The following is a 13,533-nucleotide window of genomic DNA, read 5'->3' as shown; positions in this document are numbered from 1 at the left end:
AATCACTTGCATTCATGCACTCATTTTGAGGTTAATACACGGCGGATTACCGGACCTCGGTGGATTCCAAAATGGTCATAAGACCCGGATTTCCATATTTAGGACACTACGGTGGTCCTCAGTAGCAGACGGAATGGCAGACCTACGGTGTAACACCCCGACTCCCAGGTGTCACTTTAGTAACCCAAAAATAAACTTTACGCGGAAAACAGGTAATTTTTTTTTCGTTTCTTTCCTTTAAATCAAAGCGATAAAGAAGTAGAGACAACACCCAACAACTAAACTAACCGATATACAAATATATATACATCTGTACAGCCTCGGCTGCACTCCATGTCACGCGAAGCCGCAGTGACTCCAAAGTAGTACGCCCGCAGGCAAATATACAAACCAGAACTGTGAGTAAAAGTATCAAAATACAGTTATCCAAGAGAAAGTCGGCACTCAAAAATGGCCTGAAAGGAAGACCCCTATACTCCGACAGACTCTCTGTGATCCTCCTCAAAAGAACCACACAAAAAGCCACACATCGGAACCTACCCTGTCCCAACAAGAAACTGACGATCAGAGCTCTACACGAAAAATGTCGCTAATCCTAACCTACCCTCCCAGCTCAGCTCACCAATCATCCTCCTCCTCATCGCTGCTCGGCGAGTAGCTCTCCCCACTGCTCTCGGAGTCAGAGTCGGAATCCACCGTAATCATCTCGGTGTCCAAATCCATAACCTCCCTCCTCACTGTCCTGCGCACCGCCCTAGTCGAGCCGGTCTCCACATCCACCTCTCCTGTGAGAACATCCTCCTCCTCCACCCTCATCAAGGGGTCCACACGGTAGCCGTGCGGTGAAGAGAAAGATAAGAGACGTGAGGCAGATGGGACAACAGACTCCCTCCTCGACTGTACGAGCCTAGAGGACGACGCCACGTCGGTAGAAGCGATGGCAGTAGCCGGAGGTGGCACAACAGATATAGCAGCAGCAGCAGGCTCGATCTCCTCTGGGTCCTCCTCAACAGAAGGTGAAGTCGGAGGTGGTGCAGGTGGTGCATGTCCAGTGCCTGGTCCACAATGAACTGAGGGCGGCAAGTCAAAACTCAGCTCCATACGCCGTAGCACTCCGCTCGTCAGGCGTCCTCGCTCATCCGTCCGGTCCTCCATGACCCTTCCCCTATACGCCGCCCGGTGACCAGCCACATCGATCACCCAAGCGGTGGGGGCATCCCTATCCAGTAACTCATATCTGATCCCCCCCGAGGGAGAGACCGTCGAGAACCAGTCGGCCATCGACATCTGGCAGCAGGCCGACCGCCCAAAGACAAACATACAGACAAAGCCAAGGCGCTAGGGTCAACTCACAGCAATAAGTACATATACACACAACAAGTGACAGGGTATATATATAAGTTGTTATATAAGCATATAAATAATCCTAGCATGTTATGGCTCTAACATTGCTTCAATAAACAAACAGCACACAGTCTCAGTCAGCATGAATGTATGCGTGAAATGCACAATATGAATCCGGATTTGTGACGCGTTCCCGTTCGCCACAAGTGAAGCATTTTCACTATGGATGGACCATTCCCGTTATCCATCCTGGATGAAATCCATCCTGGATGAACCATTCCCGTTATTCATCCTTGGTGAACCATTCCCGTTATTCACCGAATGATGAACCATTCCCGTTATTCATCATTAATGCAAGGTGAACCATTCCCGTTATTCACCATGATATGCACAGGTGAACCATTCCCGTTATTCACCCGATTGAATGCAACGTGGTTAGCCAAACAACGAATCGCCCTTACCACGAAAGTGTTTAGCTCACAACCCAATCTCAACCAACCCAATGAGTTAGTGTCGGTCAATACAACACAACTCGGAGCAAGTGTCGGTCAATACAACACAACTCCAACAAGAAAACACAAGGGTCTAGTGTCGGTCAATACAACACAGCCCAAACAACAAGAGCACTAGGTGTCGGTCAATACAACACGGCTCCACAACACTCCCCAAGAGTACTAGAGTACTCGATGACTTTCAATCATCACCATAGCTCACCTTAGTGGCTTTCCCCAATTCCGATAACTCTCCAAACCCACAACAAAGGTCGACTTTTCCCCGTCTTTCGTAAATGTTTTCCCCTTTAGTTCTCCTATAACTGTTCATTTAGTAAAAACGTTTCGAATTGAATTAGTCAGGTTATGAGTTTATTTCTCAAAATCTAGGTTTCCCAAGTCTTCAGTTTTCGAAATTCTAATCCTTCTAAGTTTTCCGAAAACCAACCACCCAGAAGAAGTTTCCCGGGGAAAGTCTATGTAAACCAACAAATACCAACAGGCTAAGTCTCAAACCCCTCATTTGGACTTGCCTAGGGTTGTTCATCCAACCCGAAACATCAAAGATCACCAGATCAATGAATCTCCACTCCGAAGTCGCGTCAAAACGCACAATCCAACAAAGCACAACATCAGTTCATCAACACAATCAGCATCAAAGTAAAGCATAAGTCGAATTGATCGACGCCTATCATGCATTCATAGCTAATGTATATGTAAGTTGCCCTAACCTCGAGCTGTTCCAGCTTCGAAATCAAGGTTGTCCTCAAACAGTTGCTCTGAATATTCCAAAGTTCCTTCAACTGAACCTCGGAGAAAAACCAAGCAGAATCCAAACAAAATCGATTAGTTCGATCGCAAAACAATACATAAACGATAGACAAAGCATTAAAGCTTCAGAATACGACAAACGGGTACGAAAGGACAAGTTTTCGAAAACGAAAAACTCCCCCCCCTTAGGAAAACCCACGGCCATAAGGAGAAAAGGGCTTCGGCTCTTTTTCTTCGATCAAATCAGTTTACAAGGTAGTTTTAGGGTAAAACTAAGGCAAAGAAACTGTCAGAACAATTTTCGGACAATCGGGCCGAAATACGACTACGCAGGGGCATTTTGGTCCAAAATAAAGGCTCAAAACTTCAAAGTTATCAGTTCTGAAAACAAATTTGACAGCAACGATCCTCATGACATCCGTGACAACAAATCCTAAAGGCACGAAGTCAGATTATAGCTTTACGACAATAAAGTTTCGAAATGTGAGACAAAAAGAGTTTTGAGTCAATTTTTCAGATCCTGGACAAATGAATCGCAATCAGAGTTTACTGACAGAGGTTTTAGACTCAGGGAAACATAAGGAACATAACCCAAGCGAGAAATCAGAGAAATCGGACAATTTTAGAAAAAGCTCAAAACTTAGAGCACAGAAACGGCTTCAGAAACGCAACAGAAACAACAATCAGAGGTAGGAATCGTGTTAGTTACCTTGATACCTAGAAGTAGGGACGAACTGCACGAAGATTGGTCAAGATTTCTCGAAATCTCTCCTCTCCCTCTCTCTCTACAATTCTCGGCCAAATGAGTGAAAATGAAGAAGATATTTTCTTTTTCGCCTATTTATAGGCGGGCGAAATCGCGGGAAAATGAAAATTTCGCGATTCCGATTTTTGCAGCACGATCACCATGGAATTCTAAGAGAGATTCTAGCGTCAGAATTCCAGAACTCAAAACAAACATCTAAGATTTGGGAAAAACGATATCGAAAAACTCAAAAGCGGTGTCGGTTAATCTGCCCCGAAAAACTACTTTTTGCTGTGATGCTCAAACGACAAAACTTCCAACAGAAAAAAGATTGGAAATGTCGAAACAAGTCTGGCAACGCGGACGGAATCTTCGTTAGAAATCCCGAATAGAAAAAGTCTTCATCCATTGCTCGAAAATAGGGTTTCGAAGCAAAGAAATTAGCGTCGGCGGACATCCGAAAAGTGAAACCTATCGTGCGTACAGTCCAGAGTTCCGAAATGAAACGCTGGTCGATGGAAAAATAAAGAGAATCTTTAAATTTTCCGAGAGTTCGAAATCTCACTCAAAACGTTGCTTTAAGAGCGAAATAGCCTATTCTGGACACGCTCGCCATAAGGCAGGTGTGCAGACGACTCGCACTAACTCCGAAAACAACTACGCAACATTCCTCAAGCAATTCCTGAACTTTCTTCTTCATTAATCTTCCTCAAATATCAAACTCCTGTCACGCTTACACTGATCCTACGCGTGAGTCGGAAACTAGCTTGTTCTGAAAATTCAGGTCTTACAATACTCCCCTCCAAAAAGAAAGTTTCGTCCTCGAAACTCAGAGTTCAGCAAAAAGTCCGGGGTACAATTCCTTAATCTTATCTTCCAATTCCCATGTAGCATCTCCCGTATCCTTGTTCCATATCACTTTTACCAACGAAATCTGCTTTCCCCTCAGCTGTTTCACTCTCCTATCCCCAATACTCACTGGCGGTGCCTCAAAGGTCAAATCATCCTTCAGTTCAACGTTGTCTGGCACGATCACATGAGTCGGGTCTGGAATGTACTTCCTCAACTGCGACACATGAAATACATCATGAATGTTGGAAAGAAATGGCGGTAGTGCAATCTGATACGCAACTGGTCCAACACGTCGAGTGATTTGATAAGGCCCAATAAACTTTGGCGCAAGTTTCCTTGACTTAATAGCTCGTCCAACCCCCGTAGTCTGGGTAACTCGTAGAAACACATGGTCACCTTCCTCAAACTCTAGGGTTCTACGTCTCTGATCAGCATAGCTCTTCTGTCTGCTCTGTGAAGCTCTCATCTGTTCTCTGATCTGCTTAACCTTCTCAGTCGTCTGTTGCAGCATTTCTGGCCCAATCAACAAACTCTCCCCATCTTGATACCAACACAAAGGTGTCCTACACTTCCGACCATACAAAGCTTCATACGGTGCCATCCCAATGCTCGCATGGAAACTATTGTTGTAGGTGAATTCAACCAATGGCAGAAGATCATCCCAGCTTCCTCTGTTATCTAGCACACAAGCCCGTAGTAGATCCTCTAGCGACTGAATAGTTCTTTCTGTTTGCCCATCCGTTTGTGGATGATACGCCGAACTCAACCTCAGCTTGGTTCCTAACGCATCATGAAGAGCTCCCCAAAAGTGCGAAGTAAACTTCGGATCCCGATCAGACACAATGCTTGTCGGAACTCCATGTAGTCTCACAATCTCCGCCACATAGATCTCAGCCAACTTCTCCACATTGTAGGTAGTTCTCACTGGTAGAAAATGCGCTGACTTGGTCAAACGATCTACAATCACCCAAATCGAATCGTGTCTCTTCTGTGTTCTTGGCAAAGCTACCACAAAATCCATGGATATACTATCCCATTTCCATTCTGGCACGTCTAAACTCTGTAGCATACCAGCAGGTCTTTGATGCTCTACCTTTGCCTTCTGACAAGTCAAACATGCAGCTACATACTCGGCCACTTGTTTCTTCATTCCTGGCCACCAGAAATTCAGCTTCAAATCTTGATACATCTTGGTCATTCCCGGATGAATACTCCATTTGCTCTTGTGCCCTTCATCCATGATCAGCCTTCTCAATTCTGGATTATTGGGTACACACACTCTGTCCTTGCATCTTAAGATATCGTCAGTTCCGATCTTGAATTCCGGGTCTTTCCCTTGAATCACTAAGTTCCTCTTCTCCAGCAGAAACTCATCTTGTAGTTGTTGCTCTCTAATCTCTTCCATCAGTCCACTGGCAATTCTGATCATACCGAACTTCAACTTTCCCTCAGACGGTGTCACACCTAGACTCATATCTCGAAATTGTTCCAGTAACTCCAGCTCTTTAACCATCATTGACGAGACATGCATCTTTCTGCTCAAAGCATCAGCAACTACATTCGCCTTCCCAGGGTGATATTGCAACGTAAACTCATAGTCTTTGATGAACTCCATCCATCTTCGTTGCCTCATGTTCAGCTCCTTCTGATCAAACAAGTATTTAAGGCTCTTGTGATCGCTAAATATCGTGAAAGTACAACCATAAAGGTAATGTCTCCAGATTTTCAGCGAAAACACAATGGCAGCTAACTCCAAATCATGAGTCGGATAGTTCTTCTCATGAGTCTTCAACTGTCTCGACGCATAAGCCACCACTTTTCGATGTTGCATCAACACACATCCCAAGCCTTGATACGAAGCATCACAATAAACCTCATAAGGTTCCTCCGGTTGCGGCAAAATAAGCACAGGTGACGTCGTCAAACGTTCCTTCAGAGTCTGAAAACTTGATTCACACGCCTCAGTCCATGCAAAAGGTTGATCCTTCCTCGTCAGTTGAGTCAGAGGTCCAACAATCTTAGCAAATCCCTCAATGAAGCGTCTATAGTATCCAGCCAAACCCACAAAACTTCTTATCTCCGTCACTGTCTTCGGTTGCTCCCAAGCCAAAACAGTCTCTACTTTCGCCGGATCCACAGCTATGCCTTCCTTTGAGATAACGTGGCCTAAGAAATTAACTTCCTTCAGCCAGAATTCACACTTGGAAGGGTTCGCATACAGCTTCTTTTCTCTCAACACTTGTAGAACTTGGCGCAAATGTCCTTCATGTTCCGTTGCATCCTTCGAGTATATCAGTATATCATCAATAAACACCACCACAAACCGATCTAGGAATTCATGAAAGATGCGGTTCATGTAATCCATGAAAACAGCAGGTGCATTTGTCACTCCAAACGGCATTACTAGGTACTCGTAGTGTCCGTAGCGTGTTCTGAATGCAGTCTTCGGTATATCCTCAGTCTTCACTCTGATCTGATGATAGCCTGATTTCAAATCTATCTTCGAAAATACAGCAGCCCCTCGTAATTGATCCATCAAATCATCTATCCTCGGCAACGGGTATCTGTTCTTGATCGTCGCCTTGTTCAGTTGTCGATAATCCACACATAATCTTGACCTTCCGTCTTTCTTCTTAACTAACAACACTGGCGCTCCCCACGGTGAAACACTTGGTCGAATGAATCCTTTTGCCGAAAGATCCTCCAACTGAGATTTCAACTCCGCTAACTCCGCAGGTGCCATACGGTAAGGTGCAATCGAAATCGGTCCAGTTCCGGGTACAATGTCGATCACAAACTCCACATCGCGTACAGGCGGCAGTCCAGGTACATCTCCAGGAAAAACATCCGCAAAATCTCGAACCACCGGAATACCTTGAATATCCGATTCCTTCTTCCCCTCCAGACTTAGCAATGAAAAGTACTTCTGAGTGCCCTCGCTCAACGATGCACTAATGTGGTTAATAGAAAGATACTCGAAAAGATCCGAGTCTGGGAACACCACTTTCTTTCGACTACAGTCCAAAAGACAATGGTAGTGGGATAACCAATCCATCCCGAGGATTACATCTAGGTTTTTAAGGGGTAGACATACTAGGTTGGCATGAAAAGTTCTATCTTTATATACTACTGAACAGTGCATGCATGCGGCATTAGCAATTAGAGTCCTAGCAGGTGTAGTTACCATAAGATCAAAACTCAAAGTAGTAATAGGCAGATGCAGTCTTGATACGCAATCCTTAGAGACAAATGAATGAGTTGCACCAGAATCAAAGAGTACAGTTAGAAGATTACCGTCAATTTCACATTCTCCTCTGATCAAACCATCAGCTCCTTCAGTCTCTTCTCCATCCATGGTATACACTCTTCCCTTCGCCACTGGGCGCTTCCCACTAACAGCATTCACAGCCGGTTCAACCTTCGGTGCCTTGCATTCCGTAGCCAGATGCCCAGATTTGTTGCAATTGTAGCATCTTGGTGGCCTCGTGCAATTGTTTGCATAGTGTCCCGTTCCTCCACACCGGAAACAAGTCACTTCACGATTTGGGATACGGCTTCCCGACCCTCCAGAAGTAGCAGCAGCCATAGGCTTGTAAGATCCCGGGGTAAATCCTCTCCCCGCCGGTCGTTGATATGGCTTCCTCGCCTGAAACCTCCCTTTTCCCTGAAAACTCTGTGGTGTCGACCTCGCCGGTCCTCCTGTTCCAGCCCTGTTGTATCTCCGATTCTTCATCAATTCCACCTCAGTTGCCTTCTCAACCAATGCCTGGAATCTCATGATCCCCAATGGTCTCACCGAATCTTCAATATCAGGCCTCAATCCCCTCACAAATCTCTTGCACATGTAGGGTTCATCAACTTGATCACGGAAAAACCGAAAGTACTTTGCCAGAGACTCTAACTTGGCAGCATACTCCGGAATGGTCATGCTTCCTTGTTTCAGAGTCAGAAACTGTGATTCACGCTCGTCACGAGCACTGTCTGGGAAATACTTCTCGAGAAAAGCAGTTCGAAACGAATTCCAGTTCACCTCCACATGATTTGCCTCCATCATTCCTCTGGCGCCTCTCCACCAGTATTCAGCATCTCCCAACAACAGATAGGTTGCCAGCCCCACTTTGGCTCCCTCAGCAGTCTGTAACACTCCAAAGATCTTCTCAATCTCCTCTATCCAGAGTTCCGCTTTGTCCGGGTCAGTACCTCCCGAAAACTTAGGCGGATCCTGTCTCCTGAAGTCATTCAACCCTCTGTTCTGATCCAGAGTCGCCTCCCTCTGACGCTGGTGTTGATCACGCGCTTCCTCCGCAGCACGTCTCAAAGCATTGTCATTCGCTTGGTTAGTCATTGCCTGGGCCATAGTGGCCATCATCTCTGCTAGCTGATTTGTGTTCACCATCGTCTGTTACCCCCAAGAAAACTGTTAGTCCTAATCGTAGAATAGCACCAAACTATTACATATGGTTAAACAACCATGCAATCAATTAGAACGAAAAATCGTCCTGCAGACAATCAATTTTCACTCTTTGCAGAGTCACACAACCTAGCACAGAAGACCTATTCCCCAAAGACTCCCAAAAGACTCGACTAAGCTCTGATACCACAATGTAACACCCCGACTCCCAGGTGTCACTTTAGTAACCCAAAAATAAACTTTACGCGGAAAACAGGTAATTTTTTTTTCGTTTCTTTCCTTTAAATCAAAGCGATAAAGAAGTAGAGACAACACCCAACAACTAAACTAACCGATATACAAATATATATACATCTGTACAGCCTCGGCTGCACTCCATGTCACGCGAAGCCGCAGTGACTCCAAAGTAGTACGCCCGCAGGCAAATATACAAACCAGAACTGTGAGTAAAAGTATCAAAATACAGTTATCCAAGAGAAAGTCGGCACTCAAAAATGGCCTGAAAGGAAGACCCCTATACTCCGACAGACTCTCTGTGATCCTCCTCAAAAGAACCACACAAAAAGCCACACATCGGAACCTACCCTGTCCCAACAAGAAACTGACGATCAGAGCTCTACACGAAAAATGTCGCTAATCCTAACCTACCCTCCCAGCTCAGCTCACCAATCATCCTCCTCCTCATCGCTGCTCGGCGAGTAGCTCTCCCCACTGCTCTCGGAGTCAGAGTCGGAATCCACCGTAATCATCTCGGTGTCCAAATCCATAACCTCCCTCCTCACTGTCCTGCGCACCGCCCTAGTCGAGCCGGTCTCCACATCCACCTCTCCTGTGAGAACATCCTCCTCCTCCACCCTCATCAAGGGGTCCACACGGTAGCCGTGCGGTGAAGAGAAAGATAAGAGACGTGAGGCAGATGGGACAACAGACTCCCTCCTCGACTGTACGAGCCTAGAGGACGACGCCACGTCGGTAGAAGCGATGGCAGTAGCCGGAGGTGGCACAACAGATATAGCAGCAGCAGCAGGCTCGATCTCCTCTGGGTCCTCCTCAACAGAAGGTGAAGTCGGAGGTGGTGCAGGTGGTGCATGTCCAGTGCCTGGTCCACAATGAACTGAGGGCGGCAAGTCAAAACTCAGCTCCATACGCCGTAGCACTCCGCTCGTCAGGCGTCCTCGCTCATCCGTCCGGTCCTCCATGACCCTTCCCCTATACGCCGCCCGGTGACCAGCCACATCGATCACCCAAGCGGTGGGGGCATCCCTATCCAGTAACTCATATCTGATCCCCCCCGAGGGAGAGACCGTCGAGAACCAGTCGGCCATCGACATCTGGCAGCAGGCCGACCGCCCAAAGACAAACATACAGACAAAGCCAAGGCGCTAGGGTCAACTCACAGCAATAAGTACATATACACACAACAAGTGACAGGGTATATATATAAGTTGTTATATAAGCATATAAATAATCCTAGCATGTTATGGCTCTAACATTGCTTCAATAAACAAACAGCACACAGTCTCAGTCAGCATGAATGTATGCGTGAAATGCACAATATGAATCCGGATTTGTGACGCGTTCCCGTTCGCCACAAGTGAAGCATTTTCACTATGGATGGACCATTCCCGTTATCCATCCTGGATGAAATCCATCCTGGATGAACCATTCCCGTTATTCATCCTTGGTGAACCATTCCCGTTATTCACCGAATGATGAACCATTCCCGTTATTCATCATTAATGCAAGGTGAACCATTCCCGTTATTCACCATGATATGCACAGGTGAACCATTCCCGTTATTCACCCGATTGAATGCAACGTGGTTAGCCAAACAACGAATCGCCCTTACCACGAAAGTGTTTAGCTCACAACCCAATCTCAACCAACCCAATGAGTTAGTGTCGGTCAATACAACACAACTCGGAGTAAGTGTCGGTCAATACAACACAACTCCAACAAGAAAACACAAGGGTCTAGTGTCGGTCAATACAACACAGCCCAAACAACAAGAGCACTAGGTGTCGGTCAATACAACACGGCTCCACAACACTCCCCAAGAGTACTAGAGTACTCGATGACTTTCAATCATCACCATAGCTCACCTTAGTGGCTTTCCCCAATTCCGATAACTCTCCAAACCCACAACAAAGGTCGACTTTTCCCCGTCTTTCGTAAATGTTTTCCCCTTTAGTTCTCCTATAACTGTTCATTTAGTAAAAACGTTTCGAATTGAATTAGTCAGGTTATGAGTTTATTTCTCAAAATCTAGGTTTCCCAAGTCTTTAGTTTTCGAAATTCTAATCCTTCTAAGTTTTCCGAAAACCAACCACCCAGAAGAAGTTTCCCGGGGAAAGTCTATGTAAACCAACAAATACCAACAGGCTAAGTCTCAAACCCCTCATTTGGACTTGCCTAGGGTTGTTCATCCAACCCGAAACATCAAAGATCACCAGATCAATGAATCTCCACTCCGAAGTCGCGTCAAAACGCACAATCCAACAAAGCACAACATCAGTTCATCAACACAATCAGCATCAAAGTAAAGCATAAGTCGAATTGATCGACGCCTATCATGCATTCATAGCTAATGTATATGTAAGTTGCCCTAACCTCGAGCTGTTCCAGCTTCGAAATCAAGGTTGTCCTCAAACAGTTGCTCTGAATATTCCAAAGTTCCTTCAACTGAACCTCGGAGAAAAACCAAGCAGAATCCAAACAAAATCGATTAGTTCGATCGCAAAACAATACATAAACGATAGACAAAGCATTAAAGCTTCAGAATACGACAAACGGGTACGAAAGGACAAGTTTTCGAAAACGAAAAACTCCCCCCCCCTTAGGAAAACCCACGGCCATAAGGAGAAAAGGGCTTCGGCTCTTTTTCTTCGATCAAATCAGTTTACAAGGTAGTTTTAGGGTAAAACTAAGGCAAAGAAACTGTCAGAACAATTTTCGGACAATCGGGCCGAAATACGACTACGCAGGGGCATTTTGGTCCAAAATAAAGGCTCAAAACTTCAAAGTTATCAGTTCTGAAAACAAATTTGACAGCAACGATCCTCATGACATCCGTGACAACAAATCCTAAAGGCACGAAGTCAGATTATAGCTTTACGACAATAAAGTTTCGAAATGTGAGACAAAAAGAGTTTTGAGTCAATTTTTCAGATCCTGGACAAATGAATCGCAATCAGAGTTTACTGACAGAGGTTTTAGACTCAGGGAAACATAAGGAACATAACCCAAGCGAGAAATCAGAGAAATCGGACAATTTTAGAAAAAGCTCAAAACTTAGAGCACAGAAACGGCTTCAGAAACGCAACAGAAACAACAATCAGAGGTAGGAATCGTGTTAGTTACCTTGATACCTAGAAGTAGGGACGAACTGCACGAAGATTGGTCAAGATTTCTCGAAATCTCTCCTCTCCCTCTCTCTCTACAATTCTCGGCCAAATGAGTGAAAATGAAGAAGATATTTTCTTTTTCGCCTATTTATAGGCGGGCGAAATCGCGGGAAAATGAAAATTTCGCGATTCCGATTTTTGCAGCACGATCACCATGGAATTCTAAGAGAGATTCTAGCGTCAGAATTCCAGAACTCAAAACAAACATCTAAGATTTGGGAAAAACGATATCGAAAAACTCAAAAGCGGTGTCGGTTAATCTGCCCCGAAAAACTACTTTTTGCTGTGATGCTCAAACGACAAAACTTCCAACAGAAAAAAGATTGGAAATGTCGAAACAAGTCTGGCAACGCGGACGGAATCTTCGTTAGAAATCCCGAATAGAAAAAGTCTTCATCCATTGCTCGAAAATAGGGTTTCGAAGCAAAGAAATTAGCGTCGGCGGACATCCGAAAAGTGAAACCTATCGTGCGTACAGTCCAGAGTTCCGAAATGAAACGCTGGTCGATGGAAAAATAAAGAGAATCTTTAAATTTTCCGAGAGTTCGAAATCTCACTCAAAACGTTGCTTTAAGAGCGAAATAGCCTATTCTGGACACGCTCGCCATAAGGCAGGTGTGCAGACGACTCGCACTAACTCCGAAAACAACTACGCAACATTCCTCAAGCAATTCCTGAACTTTCTTCTTCATTAATCTTCCTCAAATATCAAACTCCTGTCACGCTTACACTGATCCTACGCGTGAGTCGGAAACTAGCTTGTTCTGAAAATTCAGGTCTTACATACGGGTTCACTGCTGATCTGACTACTTTTGTGTGGTGTAAGAGACGCTCGAGCGGAATGGTCCCACTTTGGCCGGTGTTAGGGCTGACTCGATGGTGTCCATCCTTCTTCCGGAATGCATTTTGTTACCCAGCATTGCATTTCATGCAACATACATGCTGACTTAGTTGCTGAGTGTGATTGGTACCTGTTTATCCTACTTGAGGCATGCTAATTGTTATTATGATCTTTATATTCATTGTGATATATGCAACCCTAGGATGTTATCCCTAAACGTATAAGCCTGAGAGGCTAAATAATTATTACCCTATATATCTGGTTTTATTATTTATATAATTCTTTGGAGTTGACCCTCGCGTCTTCTGTGTGTGTTTGGGCGGACTACGCCATTGTCAGTTGAGTATGGCGGACCGGTTCACGATGGTTCACCCTTCGGGGGAAACTAGGTTGAAGAAGCTTGATCAGGGGGACTACGGTTCAGGGGTGGTCGACCCCGCTGGCCACCGAGCGACTTACTCGAGATGGGATTAGTGTAGGAGTAGTGTCGATGCTCTGACCGTCATGCTTCAGTTTTGGGGACAGGGTAGTTTCCTACCGGTAGCTTTTTGTGTGGTTTCCTATGGAGATCACAGAGAGCTGGTTGGATTTAGGGGGTCTTTTCTTAGGCCGCTGGGCCAACTTGTTCTCAGATTTTGAGGTTTAGTGTTACGGACACAGTATTTTTACCTTGG

This window comes from Lotus japonicus, unplaced genomic scaffold, assembly GCF_012489685.1.
Source record: "Lotus japonicus ecotype B-129 unplaced genomic scaffold, LjGifu_v1.2 AP026985.1".
In the NCBI taxonomy this organism is placed as follows: Eukaryota; Viridiplantae; Streptophyta; class Magnoliopsida; order Fabales; family Fabaceae; genus Lotus; species Lotus japonicus.
This window is presented reverse-complemented; position numbering follows the sequence as displayed.